We start from the raw sequence: 17,135 nt of genomic DNA, 5'->3' as shown, positions 1-17,135 counted from the left end.
CCAGTCCCCGTAATTTAATTAGTCTCTTTTGATCATCAAATTAATTTCAAATTAATCTATGGTCAATACTAATTAAATAATATGATTTCTCAATTAATATATTATTCTTATAATATATTAATAAATCATAATTAACCTCTTTTCTTCATAATTCATCCTATCAAATTGCTATGGTGAAAGCAACCAAAAGGACAATGCTACTATCATGTCAAGTACATACCAATTATACTTATGGGCTTAGACACCTAATCCAACAATTAGTATTACAATGGTACTTGTAAATTATGTTTTTTCTCTCTTTGTAATATGTAATTAATATTAGGGAAATAATAATATTTTTCATTACACATTGCAAATCAATTACAAACATAATTAATTGCAATTACATTGACAATAAAACTACAGTCAAAGGGTTTGGTATATTCCATTCTGATAGTGGGGGGAAGAGGGTGCACGGTTTGTGTCTTGTAGGTTGTCTGAAACACATCAGCCCGGTAATATATCTGAACCATATCAGGTAATTCATGGATGTTCGAATGACGTGATGTCGTAATAGCATGACTGCAAGCTATTCCCAAACTGCGTCATTTCTCGCATGAACATGTATGATGGTTCACATCAACAAAGTTTATAAACTTTTAATGTTTCTAAATTTAATCATCCATTTAGCCAAAAGTTTAGATTCTTGGAGATGGATTACTACAAACACTATTATGTAGGAAGATAAGCCGACGCTTCTATAAACACTAATATTATGTCACTTGAAAAATTGAGCACTTTTCATTACCAGCATATCAGTACCTACTTTCCTCTAAACTTCTTTTTATATGCTTATATTCTCCAAATCTTATGCGACATTTAGTAAAATAAAATTCCATACAATATTTTAATACATTGTATGCCTAAATAGAGCACATGTGCTTTAGAAGGATGTAAACAAGTTTGAAAAGAAAAGGTTTGATTTTCATTGTAAGTATTTGATATATGTTAGGATGTAGAGATGGTCATTTCATTGTTTCAGTAGCCATTTATGTTGTTGCTTGTGGTGTTGATGTGCCTAATGTTGATCTTGTAAGCCTCTTTCTCTTATTCAGACATCATAATAGTGAAATTTGGTTTCTATTTCAATGGCATTTTTTTAATTTAATAAACAAGTTAATGAAAGTATGTTACTATTTCTGGCATCATGTGATACATTATGAACTTCCATCATGTTCATAACTATTTGTTCAACGGTCTAGTAGGATAGATCGTGTTGCTGAGAAAGGAAGGGAAATCTTGATACATTATGAACTTCCATCATGTTCATAAGTATTTGTTCAACTGAGCAGTCAAGAGACCTTAAGGGGTATAAACATGAACTAGGATGTAGGTTTTCAAAGGTATAAAATATAAATAAATATATTGGGAAATCATTTCTTAGAGACAATCAATTAATAGACACATACTTTCATTTGCTCTGTTTTTTTTGTTTTTTTGCTAAATTACTACATACTGATCATTTTGTATGTGATGATGCGCTGAAAATTATTACTTGTTGATGCCTCCTCTTAGGGTCCTAGTTAAAGTTTGAGATCTATAACATAGATTGTTTATTGTATTATCTCATGGCATTGGCCTTTTCCTTGTATTGTTGTTTTCACTATTTTACCCTTCTTGTGTTGTTTTATTATAGAGACATGCGTTAAAGTGTTACTTTTCTAACATACCTTCTTCCTTCTTATGTACTTTTTCTCTGGTTTCTTTCTATTAACTTCATGGACTGATTGTTCTGTAGGTAGCATTTGAGCTTATAAAGGCTAATTAGTACTGGTTTTCCTATGACTTTATGCCTATTTCAGTCCTTCTATCTTCTATACATCATGGCAAAACCAAGGTATTGACCAAAATACCCCCTGTGTTAAATTTGACCAAAATACCCCTATTTGTGACTTAATGTCAATTTTTGTGAAGTTATATTTATTTCTTCGACTTAATGTATATTTTAGCCATTACTTGTATACATCATGGCCAAACCAAGGTATTAACCAAAATGTCCCAAAATCTTAATTTTTTTTATGTTTTACCAATAAGTGCAAAGAATTTCGTAACAGTGTTAGCACACATTTAAAGTGTTTGTGTAAGGTGTCGCATTTAATAGATGTTTTGATTAAGTCCATATGGTAAATGTTTTATAATTTTATATTTTTAGTCTTTAGCTTGTATATGCGAAATGGATGTTTTGGTTTCGTAGTTTTTGTTCTAGGATTCGTAGCTTTTGTTAATTAGTTTTGACAGGCTGTCTTAGCTTAGGTGTCTTGACCTCATTCGTTATTTCCTATCCGAATCCTGTGTTATGACCTATATATAAGTGTTGGTAGTTAGATATGGAGAGTATCATTTAAGAGAGAATTACATCACTTGTAATCAAGCTTCTTACTCTCAAGTCAAAATTCATATCATATTTACATTGTTGTGTTCATTCTATTTCTTATTTACAATCACGATTACAATCTTACAGAATCTGATCAGTCCTACAAGTGGTATCAGAGTAGGTATTTCTTTTAGCTGTTTTTCAAACCATCAAATTTCATTCGTGTTTTTCGAGTTCTTTCCTTTTTAGATCTATTCTGTGTTTTGCAATTTGCTATGGAATTCACTATTCGAATATTCATTTTGATTTAAATTTTGTATTTGCTCGTTGATTTGATTCTTACTGAATTTTTCATCTAAAATCATTTCAAAGGAAGATATTTATGTTGTTTCTTTCAATTTGTTGAGTAGTATCGAATCATCTACTCGTATTCTAATTTTGTTTCCTGAAGATTATGATGTTTGGGTGTCATATTTTGAAGATTATATCTCAGGAATTAAAAAACATGGATCATACATCATGAGATCAATTGTTTTAGGACCTGATAAGTGTGCTAAAACAAAGGAATATGTTCTCACACTTCCTGATTATGTTGATGTTTGTTAAAAATACCAGGATCCGATGTCACACCCCGACCGACGGCGGAAACGCCGGGGTTGCGACGTTGACAATTGGAACCACAGTCAACCACATATATTGAACATTCATAAATTAATATATTAAGAACTCTGGTTTTGTAAGCGTTATTACAATATAGTAATTATTCAAATACGAAACATTAAAATAGACCAAATTCATAAAAATGAAGGGAACTACGATCTCTTTAAACCGATGGTTTACCTATAACTTCTTAGTTACCTGATAATGCACATTTAAAATACGTCAACAAAATTTGTTGGTGAGTTCCACAGGTTTTGACTCCGTGAATTTTATATAAAATAAACAGATAAAATTTGGAGTATTTGCAAAAAGATGTTTAACCCAAAAATATTACTAGTACAACCTTGTCGAAGTTTGTATTAGTATTTATGTATCCAGGATGTTGTGGAGTAAATAACCGAGCTATGACTTATTCAAGCCTCTGTGAAGCACAAAAATGTGCTTGTTGTCGTAACGACGCTTCATCGACATCGTGATAAAAGAATAAGATAAATAAACCAAGAAGTTATCGTCTGATTTGTCTCGTCATACGAAGGTTGTAGCTAGCAACCACACAGACGGGGGTGTCAACCCATATAGATCTATACACAACGTTCTTCGATCACAAAGGATTAACGGCATTAACAGAGGACTTTACTAAGTTGGTTTTCTTAGTTTGATGAATAAGAGACTCCTCCAACAATCCCAAGTTTAGTTACCTTTATAATATTTACGATATTTAGAAACATAATGTCGTACGTTTACTAACTTTAATGGTAAGTTAATATTGTTTCCCTGTAATGACTTGATCATACGAAAGATAATGTACATATTATTATTAACGAATAATACCCCTTTTTTAAAATTTATTATCGGGCATAAAGATAACCGAAAATTTCAAGTTATTTATATAGCTTTGCTAAAGCCTAGTTTATGTCGGGGCATAATTATAATTATATATAGTGGTATGTTAATATATTCACTTTTATTTATAAAACACCCACGTGATTATATCAAGTCAATTTATAGTAACAACACATACATCCACACACACACACACACACACACACACATATATATATATATATATATATATATATATATATATATATATATATATATATATATATATATATATATATATATATATATTGGACTTCGTTTTACAAAGTGAATCTTATAAATGTCCATTTTTTTAAATAATAATACATGTATATCTTTGTAAATAATTTCATGTAAATTCTAACATGAAATGAATTGTGGTACGTCTTTGTGATATGTTTAAGAAAGCAGTTTCAAATATTTAATATTAGCATAAAATGGAATATAAACCCAAATATAACATAAATTGTAAATAAACTTAAATAAGTGTTAATGAGTTTAAATGACATAATTGGTCATGTGTATTCTCCCCCATAAATTATTTAAAAGGTAAAATGGGGCCGTATATACTCACCCTCGTTGCGTATCGTTAGTTGTTTCGAGGAAAGCTCGTGAGGTTTCCGGGTTCACCAAAGCTTGAGTTTTGAGTGTAATATTTAGGAGAGTTTTTGGAAAGTAAAAAAAAATGAAGGAAAAGAGTGAGGGCGGGTGGTCCATATTTATAGAAGAGAGGAGGTGTAAAATGGTTACAATTATTTGGCAAGCTTTGATGAAATTTCGATGTACTTACCACTTGCAACTTAATGTCTTTAGTTAGTTAAAGGTAGAGTGGTAACTATTTAGTTGGCAGAAATTTTATTTTAGTGTAGTGATCTAAGGAACAAGATGGAGGGTGATATTATGCAAGTGGTATAGCTTATCTAATGTCATGTAGTCAAGTTGCCTAGAAGTTTCTTTATTTGTTTATTTATTTTTTTTATCTAGAATAGGATGTATTTGATGAGAGATAGGGGTATAGGTTTTGAGTTTTTCCCAGGTGATAGAATAGTTAAATTCCTTATCTTCAATATATATTTTATATATATTCATTCATGTACTCGTGTTTTGACATTTATTTACTAACACCACACTTAAAATGTTAACTATGCATAATATATATTGATATTATGTTATATATATATATATATATATATATATATATATATATATATATATATATATATATATATATATATATATATTCTCACGTATTTTGTAACTTAATATTTATACAATAATATATCATTTATCATTATTGTATGTTTAATTGTTCGTAATATATATTCCTATTATATATATTTTTTATACAAGTTTGAGATTGGTAATTTTATGTATATGTATGTATTTGTAAACGAATAATAATATCATTACCTATCTTCTGTCGTTTTGGTCTGTAATATCGTCCATTTGACTACTAAATTTTTTTTGAATTCAAGTTCGTTGATGAACATTTAAGTTACTCCTCAACCGGAGCCATGTCGAGACAGTAATTTAAATTTTTTCGTTCAAATGACTTTAATTGGGAGATTTCACGAATCGATTTTATGATTCAGAAATAACTCGTTGTCAACATATTTTAATGTAAAATCACCGGTTTTATTTTCACTAGACCTTTTCAAAACAAAATATGCTAAATCCATATGCCGTTTTGAATAAAATGCTTATATTGTTTACGATCAACATATAATATCGTACAAACATTCATATTTTTTGCTAATTGTTACATCCGATAACCGAACAAAAAGAGAAAATCAAAGGTAATTTAACTGCCAAAAGAGATTTGCATTTCGCTTTCCCAACAAACACATTTACACTTGTAAGTTCTCTTCCAAATGCTCATTATATCTCGGATAATTAAGGGAACTTTAATCAGAAGATGTTGATCAAACTCATTTTTTGGAAAGAATGTTACATTCGGAGTTTGGATTGTTTCAACAGAAGATTGGATAGACAATTGATCAAGTTGTGAGTAGGTTTAATAACCTTCTTAGCAGAATGTTGAAGCATGGATGCAAAAGAGAAAATGTAGAATAAAAGGTGGCTTTGATGAATAGTTTAGATTTAGAATGGAAATTATTACGTCAAGTGGAAGGCACACAAATAGTTTATGAGCTATTGGTTAGCACAAGTTGCCGGCGTCCCAAAGTCTCATGAAAATGAGGTCATGGAAGGGATGAATTTTGAAAGAAAAGAAGTCCATAGAAAAGTTAGTTGTTGATTCTGACTCAGATGCGACAAATGATGAAGTTACTAGTAAAGAGAAAGTCGTCATGGTCAGTAATCTAGAGAAATTCTTTTAGAATAATTTTTCAAAATTCAAAGGCAATGGAAATGTAAGAGATGATGGTGAGCGAATGGTTGCAAATGAGGAAATTTGTATGCTGCGAAAAACAAAAGTGAAGGAATTAAGAATTGCCAACAAGAAGGAGAATAATTTTTTGGGTGATTTAGGCTATGACTGCAACTACTATAATGGGAAGAACCATTTTTCTAGAGAGTGTATGTTGCAAAAGAAATTGAGAATAAGGAAAAAGAGAATTATAAAGCCTTCTACCTGCAAAAAATTAAAGATCGTAAAAATGAAGAGGATAATAGTGATGATGGAAAAATTGAGGTGTGGTCGACTAATTCAGAGGATGAAGGGGTTTGTAGGCCTATACATGGTTCTTTGTTTCTTTCTAATGATTTTGCATGTGTAAAAGAGGGAAGGTTCTTGATGGTGTAAAGCACAAGTTATGAGGATCAAGAAGGAATTTCTAAGAGTAGAGGAATGCGTGATGATGCAAACTCCAATGATTTCTGTTTTTCTACGAAGAGTGAATGAGAACACTTGGAAAGCATGCAAAGAAGTAACAAACAAGGTACATTCCACTCTTAAGTCTTTAGATATTCCTACTTTATTATTATGTTGGTGAATTGATTGAAGTGCAAGATAATATTTCTGAATTTTGTAAAAGTCTAATATGGAAAAGATTAAAGGTGTCTAATCTAGATGATGATCTTTGCAGATGCCAATTCAGAAATTAGGAGAGAATGATCAAAATAGAGAAATTAGAGTTAGATATTATTAGAGTAAAATATGTTTTCTGTATTTTGAATTTTGATAATAAAATGCTCATGAAACAAAGATTTTTTTTGCCAAACTGCAAAAATGCTTATATAGACATATCACTCAACTCTATGAAAACTGCGAAATAACTGATGAAATGCACATGAAAATGCTTCCATTTTTAAAATTTCCGTAAGAAGAAATAGATGTTAAATGTTATGAATGTGAATCTTCAATATTTCTCTAATGAATCGTTAAGTGATCTTAAAGGTTTGGTTTAGAAAACGTTGAAGAATTTTTGAAAACGAACAAAGTAAAGAAAATGATGAATGATGTGTTAACTAAAGTAGATAAACAACAAATTAAAAGGAATTCAAATGAGAAATATAGTTTGTTGTGTAATACATTGAATTTTGGGGAGTATCTAAATGGTGAAATTGATTCTGATTTTGATGAAAGTGTGATTAGTGAGATTTCAGTAGAGGATGAAATAACTGGCGATGCGGGATGAACCGGAAGCCGGGTTACGGTGCCAAACTACGCGCTAACCTAGAACCCACCAAAAGGGTGTTGGTCGATTAAGACAGCATAACCACCTGATTGTTCCAATTTTTTGATGGATGTTGTTAAGCCAATTATGAACTTAAATTTTGAGAATTATCATGATTTGAAAAGGTTGTTGAAATCAATGGAATTGAGAATCTAAAAGAAAAGGTTGTTGTTTTCCCAAACGTCCAAAGTAGTCAAAATCAAGTGTTTGTTAGGAAAGGACTGGACAAAACTAAAACCAATATAGAGACGAGAAAATAGGTCTTTCGGATTAAATGTCTTGGAGTATGAAAATTATATACATTTCAAAACCTTTAAATGTAGCATCTACTTCTCAAGTTGTTGCAAAAATTTATGACTCTCAAGATATGAAACACATGTCAAAGGAGAAATCCAGTTTGAGTGATTTAAAAGACAAATCAAAGATGTGTCATAAAGATGCTAAAATAAAAAAGGATCAGAAAAAAAAATATTAAGGCTAGGAGATCAAGATACAAAACTAATTTGAAATAAATGAAGAATTTTGGAAACAAAATGCGAAAGTGACAAATTATGTTAATGAAGTTAAATCTCAAAATATGGCTTGACTTATTCTTATTTGAAATATCATGTGCAAAGTAAAAAGTCCAATAATCCTCCAAGGTTTCTAATTAGAAAAATTGTGCACATCAATTTGAGAAAATGAAATCCAATTTTGGTCCAAACTCTTATGAAACTAAGAGTGTTAAACCAAAGAACATTATTGCAAAACAAAGTGACTCTTCAAAGAAAAATCTTTCAAAACAATCATTTGTTCAAAAGAAAGTTGTGTATAAACAAAATTATGTTCCAAAAACAAGTTTTGTCAAAGCAGAAAGAAGAAGAACACGGATTTCAAAACCATTAATTCCAATCACAAAGTCTTCTGGTCAAAACTAAAGCACTTATATTAAAAGTAATATTTGTGATAAAAGACTCAAGATTACAAGAAACTTAAGAATACGAATAATGTTTTAATTACGAAATCATTTTGCATTGAAAATAATAAGAAATTTTCTATTATTAACCCCAAATTTCAAGTCTCACCAGGGCCCAAGATGGTTTGGGTTCTAAAATTGACTTAGTTGTGTAGTTGATTCATGACAAGCAGTATGATTTTGAATGGTATATTTATAGTAGTTTATTACGTCTTATGACTGTAAGGAAATCACAACTAAAGGAGTTTCATAGTTTAATGGATGTTGGAAGAGTAAAGTGTGGAAATAATACCACGGGTGAAATCAAAAGGATATGAGATGATTACGAATGGACAGTTCATAATAAGAAAGGTTGTTGTTGGGGTTCGAAGGTTGTGATGTGTCGAAGGTGTCTAAGTTGTTTTGTATTTTCGAACAATTGAGTGTATTTTATTTTAAGGACATACATTTAGTTTTGAAGCTTTAGAGTCGAATGTCCTTATATTTTTTTGTGCTTTCAGTTTTCCCTATAAATATGGGAAGCATACAATTAGGGGTAATAAATACTTCTCTAATGGTAATCTTTTTCTCTCAACCTCTTGTATTCAACTGTCAAAGCAATAACATCGTGCCAAACATATTATATTTAGATTTCTTGTTCTAAATCATTTCAAACTCTGATTCTAGTTCAATACTCGATTCAATCGTCTCTTCAATTTCGAAAATCATAAAAAATTCTCAATTACTCACAATGAATCCATAATCAGTCTTGTATTTTCAAACAGATTCGAGAAAAAAAACGTGAACTCTGATGACGAAGAACATAAAGATATAGAAAACGATGTTAATGAGATCAGGGCTTTAACAAATATTGATGAACAGTGATGGATTATGATTTTGGGCTCAAATATTCGGATTAATGAAAAGTGAACAGAGCGAGTTTTGGACCGACTCAAATTGATTTTGTTTGTTTGTTTGGGCTTGATAAAAAAATTGGATCAATCAATTGGGTTTGAAATGAAATAGATCCAATGAAACAAATCGATCAAAAATTGAAAAACGCAAAGCACGAATTGAAATCATGGATGTTTTGGAATCCATTTGAGAATTTGAGATACCTTTTTGACGAATCAAGTTCCGTTTTCAACGAACGAATCAAATTTAGAAGATCTTGGTTCTTTTGTTGGAACGGGAAAATCTCCAATTTGAACATTGTACCACCCACTATGCGTGATGTATAACTCGTTCTTCGTGTTCTTCAACGATCCAAGAACATCTTCAAAAGAACCACCAACACATTTGGGTTTTGACTTCAAATTTATTGCAACCTTTGGAATCCAAATTTGTTTCACGGATTTCGGCTTCACAACATTTGACAATTTTTGTGAGTAAACCCGCTTGTTTTTGCGTTTAATCTTCTTCTTCTTTTTCTTTCTCAACTTTTTGCATCTTGAAGACTTGATTTCATGAACAAACCCACTTTCCACAAACTTCAATTTTATGAGTTTGAATCAAATCTTTTGGAGTTTGATACTTGTGATTTTCTTGGATCACCAGCTTCCGATAAGGAATCATTCCTTTAAACGAATCACAAGAACACAAAATATCATCGGTTTGAACTCCAATTGTGCAAAAAACCTTTTCATCATAATAATCAAGTTGAACTCCTTTTTCTTGAACATCAAGAACATCACATTGAACTCCATTGTCAAGAACTTCAACAACCTTAAGAGCAAGAAGATCATTCGGGTTTTCAATAAGAGAAATGAAATACTTATCAAACAAATCTTTTGCCTTTCCTTTCTCTATATCTCTCTCAATCATCAAGTTATTGTAAGCTTTAGTCAAACATTCAATCTTTGAAAGTGATTGAAAATCAATCCTCCATGATCATCCTTCAAACCTCCATAAGAAATCAAAGTATCCCATGAAATCATCCCGCTTTTCAATATTAATCGAATGAATTGTTCTAAACCGACTTTGTATTTGACATATTTAATGATCACAATCCAAGGATCATACTCCAAGTACACCATTTCCACCATCTTTGATCAATTTGATAAGATCTTGAGTTTTTCTAGAGAGAGAAAGTGATTTGAAATGGGTTTTCTAGAGAGAGAAAGCGATACAAACAGTATTCTAGAAAGAGAAAGTCGAATTATGGATCAAATCAAGGAAAAATCCAACTTCTAGAACACACAACACTCTCTAATCACAAAGATCAATAAGAACATGAAGAATCACCAAATCAAGATTGCCACCATGGATCAATTATTGATCAAATCAAGAACACCCTCTCTGATACCAATTGAAGTGGTGTTGATTATGAAGGTTTTGATAATGAAGATTTTTTACAGGTGTCAACTGTCAAAAAAATTTATCAAATGTTGCGAAGATTTTTTTTAAAAGCGAAGGTCGAAGGTTTTGGTTTCGTCTCTTCAATTGGTATCAGAGCAGGAATCAAACTGTTTGTGATCTAATTTTCACTTGTTTCAAAAGTATTTTGAATCTCGTTCTTAGATTCAAAAGTTTCCGCACTTTTGATACTGAAAATCTTTGTAGATCTTCAGTTTTGATTGATTCTACACTCCAATTGAATTTTCGAGTGTTTGTTGTTTAGTTACTGTTTGATTCATCTCATTAATCTCAAGTTTCTCAAGCTTTTTCCTAAATCCGTCCGTACATCCATGACGAATTTCAACATGAATACAATGACATCTTTTTCTCATCTGCTAGGATCTTCAACAACGATTCCTATGCTTATTCCTGAGTATTATGATAAGTGGGCTAATCGCATGAAATATTACATGAATTGACTTGATGAGGAGCTATGGAAGTGTATTAATGGAGATGTTCTTCCTCCATTGAATGTTCAAAGTATTGGATCATCTACTTCTACTGCAAGTGTTAATGATCAAACTGAAAGGCTTAAGAAGAATGAAAAGAGATGCATGAGAGAGCTTCGTGATGCTCTTCCTCCGGTTGCTTATAACTACGTGCGTAGTTGTAAATCTACAAGAGAGTTCTGGAATACTCTTAAGGATAAGTTTCAAGGGAGTGAAAAGACAAAGATCAACTCTGTGAAGCAATGTCTGGTGGAATTGAAAGAGTTCAAACAAAAGGAATGTGATTCTATTGAACTCTGTTACGATTGTTTGAACGAACTCATTTACAAATGCAATCGTAATGGAATAACAAGGAAATCCATGGAGTTTAATCTCACTTTTATTATGGGACTATGAAAAGAATGGTGGAATGTGAGTCTAATGGTGAAGACTCAGCAAAGCTTCGATACTTCTACTTTGAATGATCTATATAATTTGCTGAAAACCCATTAGCCAGAAGTTATTGAAATAGCTGAAGAATCGAAGGTAAGCTTAGGAGGTCCACGTGCATTAGTCTCCACTTGCATTGTTAACTCAGATGATGAAGCCATTGCTTTTTACTCCAATAACAAAGTGAATAAATTTTATAAAAAGCCTTTTGGTTCGAAAGTAAGGACTGGTGAAGCGAAAGTAAATTTTTCAGGAAAAGTGAATGAGGAGAAGAAGTTTGAGAAGAAAGAATCAAAGTCTGAAGATTCAAAAATTCGAAAAGAAGCTCAAAGGTGTCTCAGGTGTCGACTGTCACTATTTTCATGGTGCAGATCACATGGCAAGTGATTGTATGCTTCGAAAGAAAGAGGAGAAGAAAAGTAAGATCAAAGACGAAGCTTATTATCGAACGACTGGAAGAAGTGAGAGCAAAAGCTAAGGGGTTATCTTTGGTGGTGAGAGGAGAAGATTATGATGAAGGAAAGTATCAAGTTTGGTCATCAGGCTCTGATGATGACAAAATGCGTAACCCTAAGCATGGAGCAATGTATGCTCAATTTCAGGAGGAAGAGGAAGAGAACTTAATTGGTCGTTGTTTTATGACAACAAAAGGCGACAAATCTCCAATGACTATTAAGGTACGTTATATACTTCAATATTTCAATATTCCTTTGAATGCTTACGATTCTGAATTCACAGCTTTTGATGATACTGTTGCTTATTTTGATATTTTGGTTATCTCTGGCAGCAATGAGGCTACGAAATCTAGTACACAATTACTAGAGACGCAGAAGCAGTTGGATTCAAAGAAAATGAAAGTAGAATATCTAGAATTACAAATAACTAATCTCATGTGTGATAGGGATAATTTGAATAATGATGTTCGAATATTGTTAGCACAACGAAACATTTATTGTAATTCAGCTAAGAGATTATATGCAAAGTTGACTGCTTTATATCATTCATCTGACATAAGCACAGGACAACATAGAAAGTTATTACCTTTCTTAGCTTTTGAAAGAGAAAACGTTGATTGCGTATCCTATGATTGTGAAAAGAGAATAACTGAATTCGATAGAGTTCCTGATAATAGGTTTGCTTATGGAATCGTGAAAATAGATGAATATTTGGATGCTAGTGAATTAGTTGACATTATGAATGAAACTTTGACCAAAAGTGAACAAATCAAGATTTTGAAAAGAACTGAGAATTCAAAATCTGACTCTTAATCTAATTTTGCTGATCTCGAAGATAATTCTGATAATATTAGCGAAATCAGTGAAATTTAGGAAGATGAAAGTATCGATTGGTCTTAGTTGTCTATCATTAATGTCACTTCAATGGTTAAAGGCAAAGAAAAATGTAAAGATTCTGAGGTTAAAATTGACAATGACCAACCTTCAACTTCGAAAGCTTTTGACTATGACCATGTGTTTGTCGAAGATAGTTAGACTGACGTTGATGATTCTTTCAACCCTGCTCCAACTCATTTACCAAATTCAACCTCGAAACAATTAGTCAAATCTTTATTTGTTAAAGAGAAAACAAATATGAAGAATATCAATCACTGGTTGGATGGTAAAGGAAAGAAATTTCAATCTTCGAAATTTTCTCAAGAAATGATCAAGGAGGAGTATGAGAAGTATTTGAATGACTCATCGAAAGGAAGTTCATCTTCACAAGAGTCAAATATTTCTGTCAAACAATGGAAAGCTCTTCCAAAGGCAACGGTAATTGTGAAACAAGATGAGAAGGAAAAGGAAAAAGTCAATGAAGATTTTAAATCAACAAATTATTACTTTTATGTGCCTTTAGCTAATGAAGTAGACTTAGGTGATAGTCTTAAGTCTAAAGTTCGTAATTGGATTAAAGGCTCTTCGTTTCATAATATGTTTCAAATAACCAAGGACCCAGACAGCATTGGGGACATAAATTCTTTCATTAAGCAGGTTCTGAGTGACAAGCAATATGATGACAAATGGTATATTAAGAGTGGTTGCTCTCGTCACATGACTGGTACAAAGGAGAATCTTCGTGATTATAGGTATTTGGAGAATGTTGGAGTCGTGAAGTTTGGAAACAACAACAAATGTCATGTTCGAGGACACGGAAAAGTCACAAATGGGAAGTTCACTGTAAATAGTTTGCATATGTCGAAGGTCTTCAACATAACTTGATAAGTGTTTTGCAACTTGTTGTGGGCACTGGTAATCAGGTGGTGTTTAATGAAGAAGGAAGCATAATTTCAAATGTCAACACAAAAGAAGTTTTGCTTAAATCAAAAAGATATGGTGACATGTTTACTCTCAACATCAAGCCAATAGTGGGAATTCCTTCACCGTGCTTACTATCGAAAGCTTCATCTGATGTTAGCTGGCTATGGCATCGAAGGCTTTCTCATTTGAACTTTCGAAATCTTAATAAATTGGTGGTAAATGATCTTGTTCGAAGTTCACCTGTCTTAAAATTTGATAATGATACTTTATGTGCGGCTTGCGAACAAGGGAAACAACATCGCCAAGGTCATCCTGTTGTCATTGATTCAAAAATTGTTGAACCATTAGAACTTCTTCATATTGACCTCTGTAGACCATCGACTGTTGAAACACTCAACAAGAAAATCTGACGTAGCTCAAACAATGATTGATTTCATCAAACATATTGAGACAAGTTTGAAGAAGAAAGTTCGAAATATTAAAAGTGATCATGGATCGAAATTTAAGAACAATTTTCTGGATTCGTTCCTAATTCATAAAGGGATTTCACATAACTTTTCTTCACCATATACACCTCAGCAGAATGGTGTTGTCGAAAGGAGAAATCATTCTCTTTGCGAAGCAACAAGAACGATGCTCATATATGCGAATCTTCCTCAATATCTTTGGGCAGAAGCAGTTTCAACTGCATGTTTTACGCAGAATCGATCTTTCGTTCATCGTCGATTCAACATTACCCCTAATGAAATAATAAATAACCGAAAGCCTAATGTCAAATTCTTTCATTTTTTTGGTTACAGGTGTTTTATTATGAATCTCAAGGATAAGCTTTCAAATTTTCAGTCAGAAGCTGACGAAGGAATTTTCTTAGGTTATTCTCATAATTCGGTTGCATATCGGGTGTTGAACAAAAGAACTCGAAAAATTGAAGACATTTTTAATCTTACTTTCGATGATTTTTACGTGAAACAAGTCGAAAAATGTTTTGAACAAAAACCAATCATTAATGAATCAAATGAAGTATCTGAAAGTCTTGATTCGACAGATTTTGATTATGATTTAAATTTTGGTGTTCCTGATAGGGCAATTGATGCAGAAGTGAATGTCGTTGATAATTGTGTGTCTGAAGCATCGAAACATATGGATGATTCCACTCTTACACAGGATAACAATGATTTGTTGTCTTTAACTAATTCTTTTCTAAATAAAGAAAGTCTGCCAGAAAGGACGAATGTTCAAGTTGAGGGGAAGTATACTTTCGAGGGGGAGAGGGAAAGAATGAATGTTGATGTTGAAAGGGAGCATCAAAATGTTAATCAAATTGTTGAGGGGGAACAAGTTGGAAATAATACAAATGTTTCGAATGATTAAACCGACGCTTTTCATGATATTAATGATAAGTTTTCGAATGCAGGTGATGGATCTGAAACTAAAGAAATGTTCGAAGATGCGCCATTAGATTTTGATCCAACATATCCTCCAATGGATAAATGGATTAAAATCCATCCTAAAGAATAAGTTTTAGGTGATCCACATGAAGGAGTGCTTACAAGAGCTCAATTGCGTGCAAAGAATGAGGTACTTAATGTAAATCAAGAATTTTGCATGTTCAATGTTTTTATTTCGAAAATTGAACCTAAATCAGTTAAAGATGCTATGGAACATCCTGATTAGGTTGTTTCTATGCAATCTGAACTAGCTGAATTTGAAAGAAACAAGGTATGGAGATTAATTCCCAAACCAAAAGATGTTTCTATTGTGGGTTTAAAATGGATCTTTAAAAGTAAAACTGATAAAGATGGTAATATTGTACGAAAGAAAGCTAGGCTTGTAGTTAAAGGTTATTCGCAACAAGAAGGTATAGACTATGAGGAAACCTTGACCCCTGTAGCAAGACTCAAGGTTGTTCGAATATTTTTAGCCTATGCAACGCACAAGGATTTTGATGTCTATCAGATGGATGTAAAGTGTGCGTTTTTGAATGGTGAACTCGAAGAGACTGTGTATGTAGAACTGCCTCCAGGTTTTATTAACGAAGAATATCCTGATCATTGTTATATCTTAGATAAAGCTGTTTATGGAATAAAACAAGCACCACGAGCCTGGTATGCAACTCTTACCAACTTTTTGAAGCTTTCGAAATTTAAACAAGGATCAGTTGATCCCACTCTTTTTCGAAAGAAAGTTGGGAATCATCTAATGTTTGTTCAAATTTATGTTGATGATATTATTTTTGGCTCTACTGACCCTGCTTTGTCAAGAGATTTCAAAAATTTGATGAAAAGTAAATTCGAAATGAGCATGATGGGAAAAATCAACAACTTTCTGGGTTTAAATATTCATCAAAGCAAAGAAGGAATATTCATAAATCAAGAGAAGTATACTCGTAATCTTCTTGAAAAAATTTGCATGACGAATAACACAAATCTTAGAGTACCAATGGCGGTTGGAACGAAGCTAAGTCCTTCGTTAGATAAACCTGCTGTGGACATCACTTTGTACCGAAGCATGATAGGTTCGTGACTTTACCTTGCAGCAAGTCGACCTGATATCATGTTTTCTGTGTGCAATTGTGCCAGGTACCAGTCAAACACCAGAGAACCACATCTCACTGCAGTAAAGCATATTTTTCGATATCTCAAAGGAACATCTTCGCTGGGATTGTGGTATCCATCAAAATAGGGTTCTTTTTACAAGCATTTTCAGATGCAGACTTGGGTGGTTGCAATCTAGATCGTAAAAGTACAAGTGGTGGATGTCAATTATTGGATGGGAAGCTTGTGAATTGGCAGTCAAAGAAAGAAACCTGTGTTTCGATTTCCACAGCAGAAGCAGAGTATGTTGCTGCTGTAGCTTGCACTTCACAAATCATATGGATTCAAAGCCAAATACGTGATTATGCAATCAATATGAAGAAAATTCCGTTGTATTGTGATTCACAAAGTACCATACGCATTTGTCATAATCCTGTGCAACATTTGAAAACAAAGCACATTTCTCTTCGCTATCATCTAATAAATGATCATGTCGAGGATGGAAATATTGAAGTTCACTTTGTAAAAATCACTTATCAGTTTGCTGATATTTTTACAAATCCATTAGCTGAAAAGTAATTCATGAGAATTTTGGTAAGCCTAGGAATGATCGAAGGAAATTCAG

The sequence above is a fragment of the Lactuca virosa genome, chromosome 7, assembly GCF_052849685.1.
Source record: "Lactuca virosa cultivar CGN04683 chromosome 7, Lactuca_virosa_CGN04683_v6, whole genome shotgun sequence".
Taxonomy (NCBI): Eukaryota; Viridiplantae; Streptophyta; class Magnoliopsida; order Asterales; family Asteraceae; genus Lactuca; species Lactuca virosa.
The sequence above is the reverse complement of the archived record's forward strand: the minus strand, read 5'-3'. Positions refer to the sequence as shown.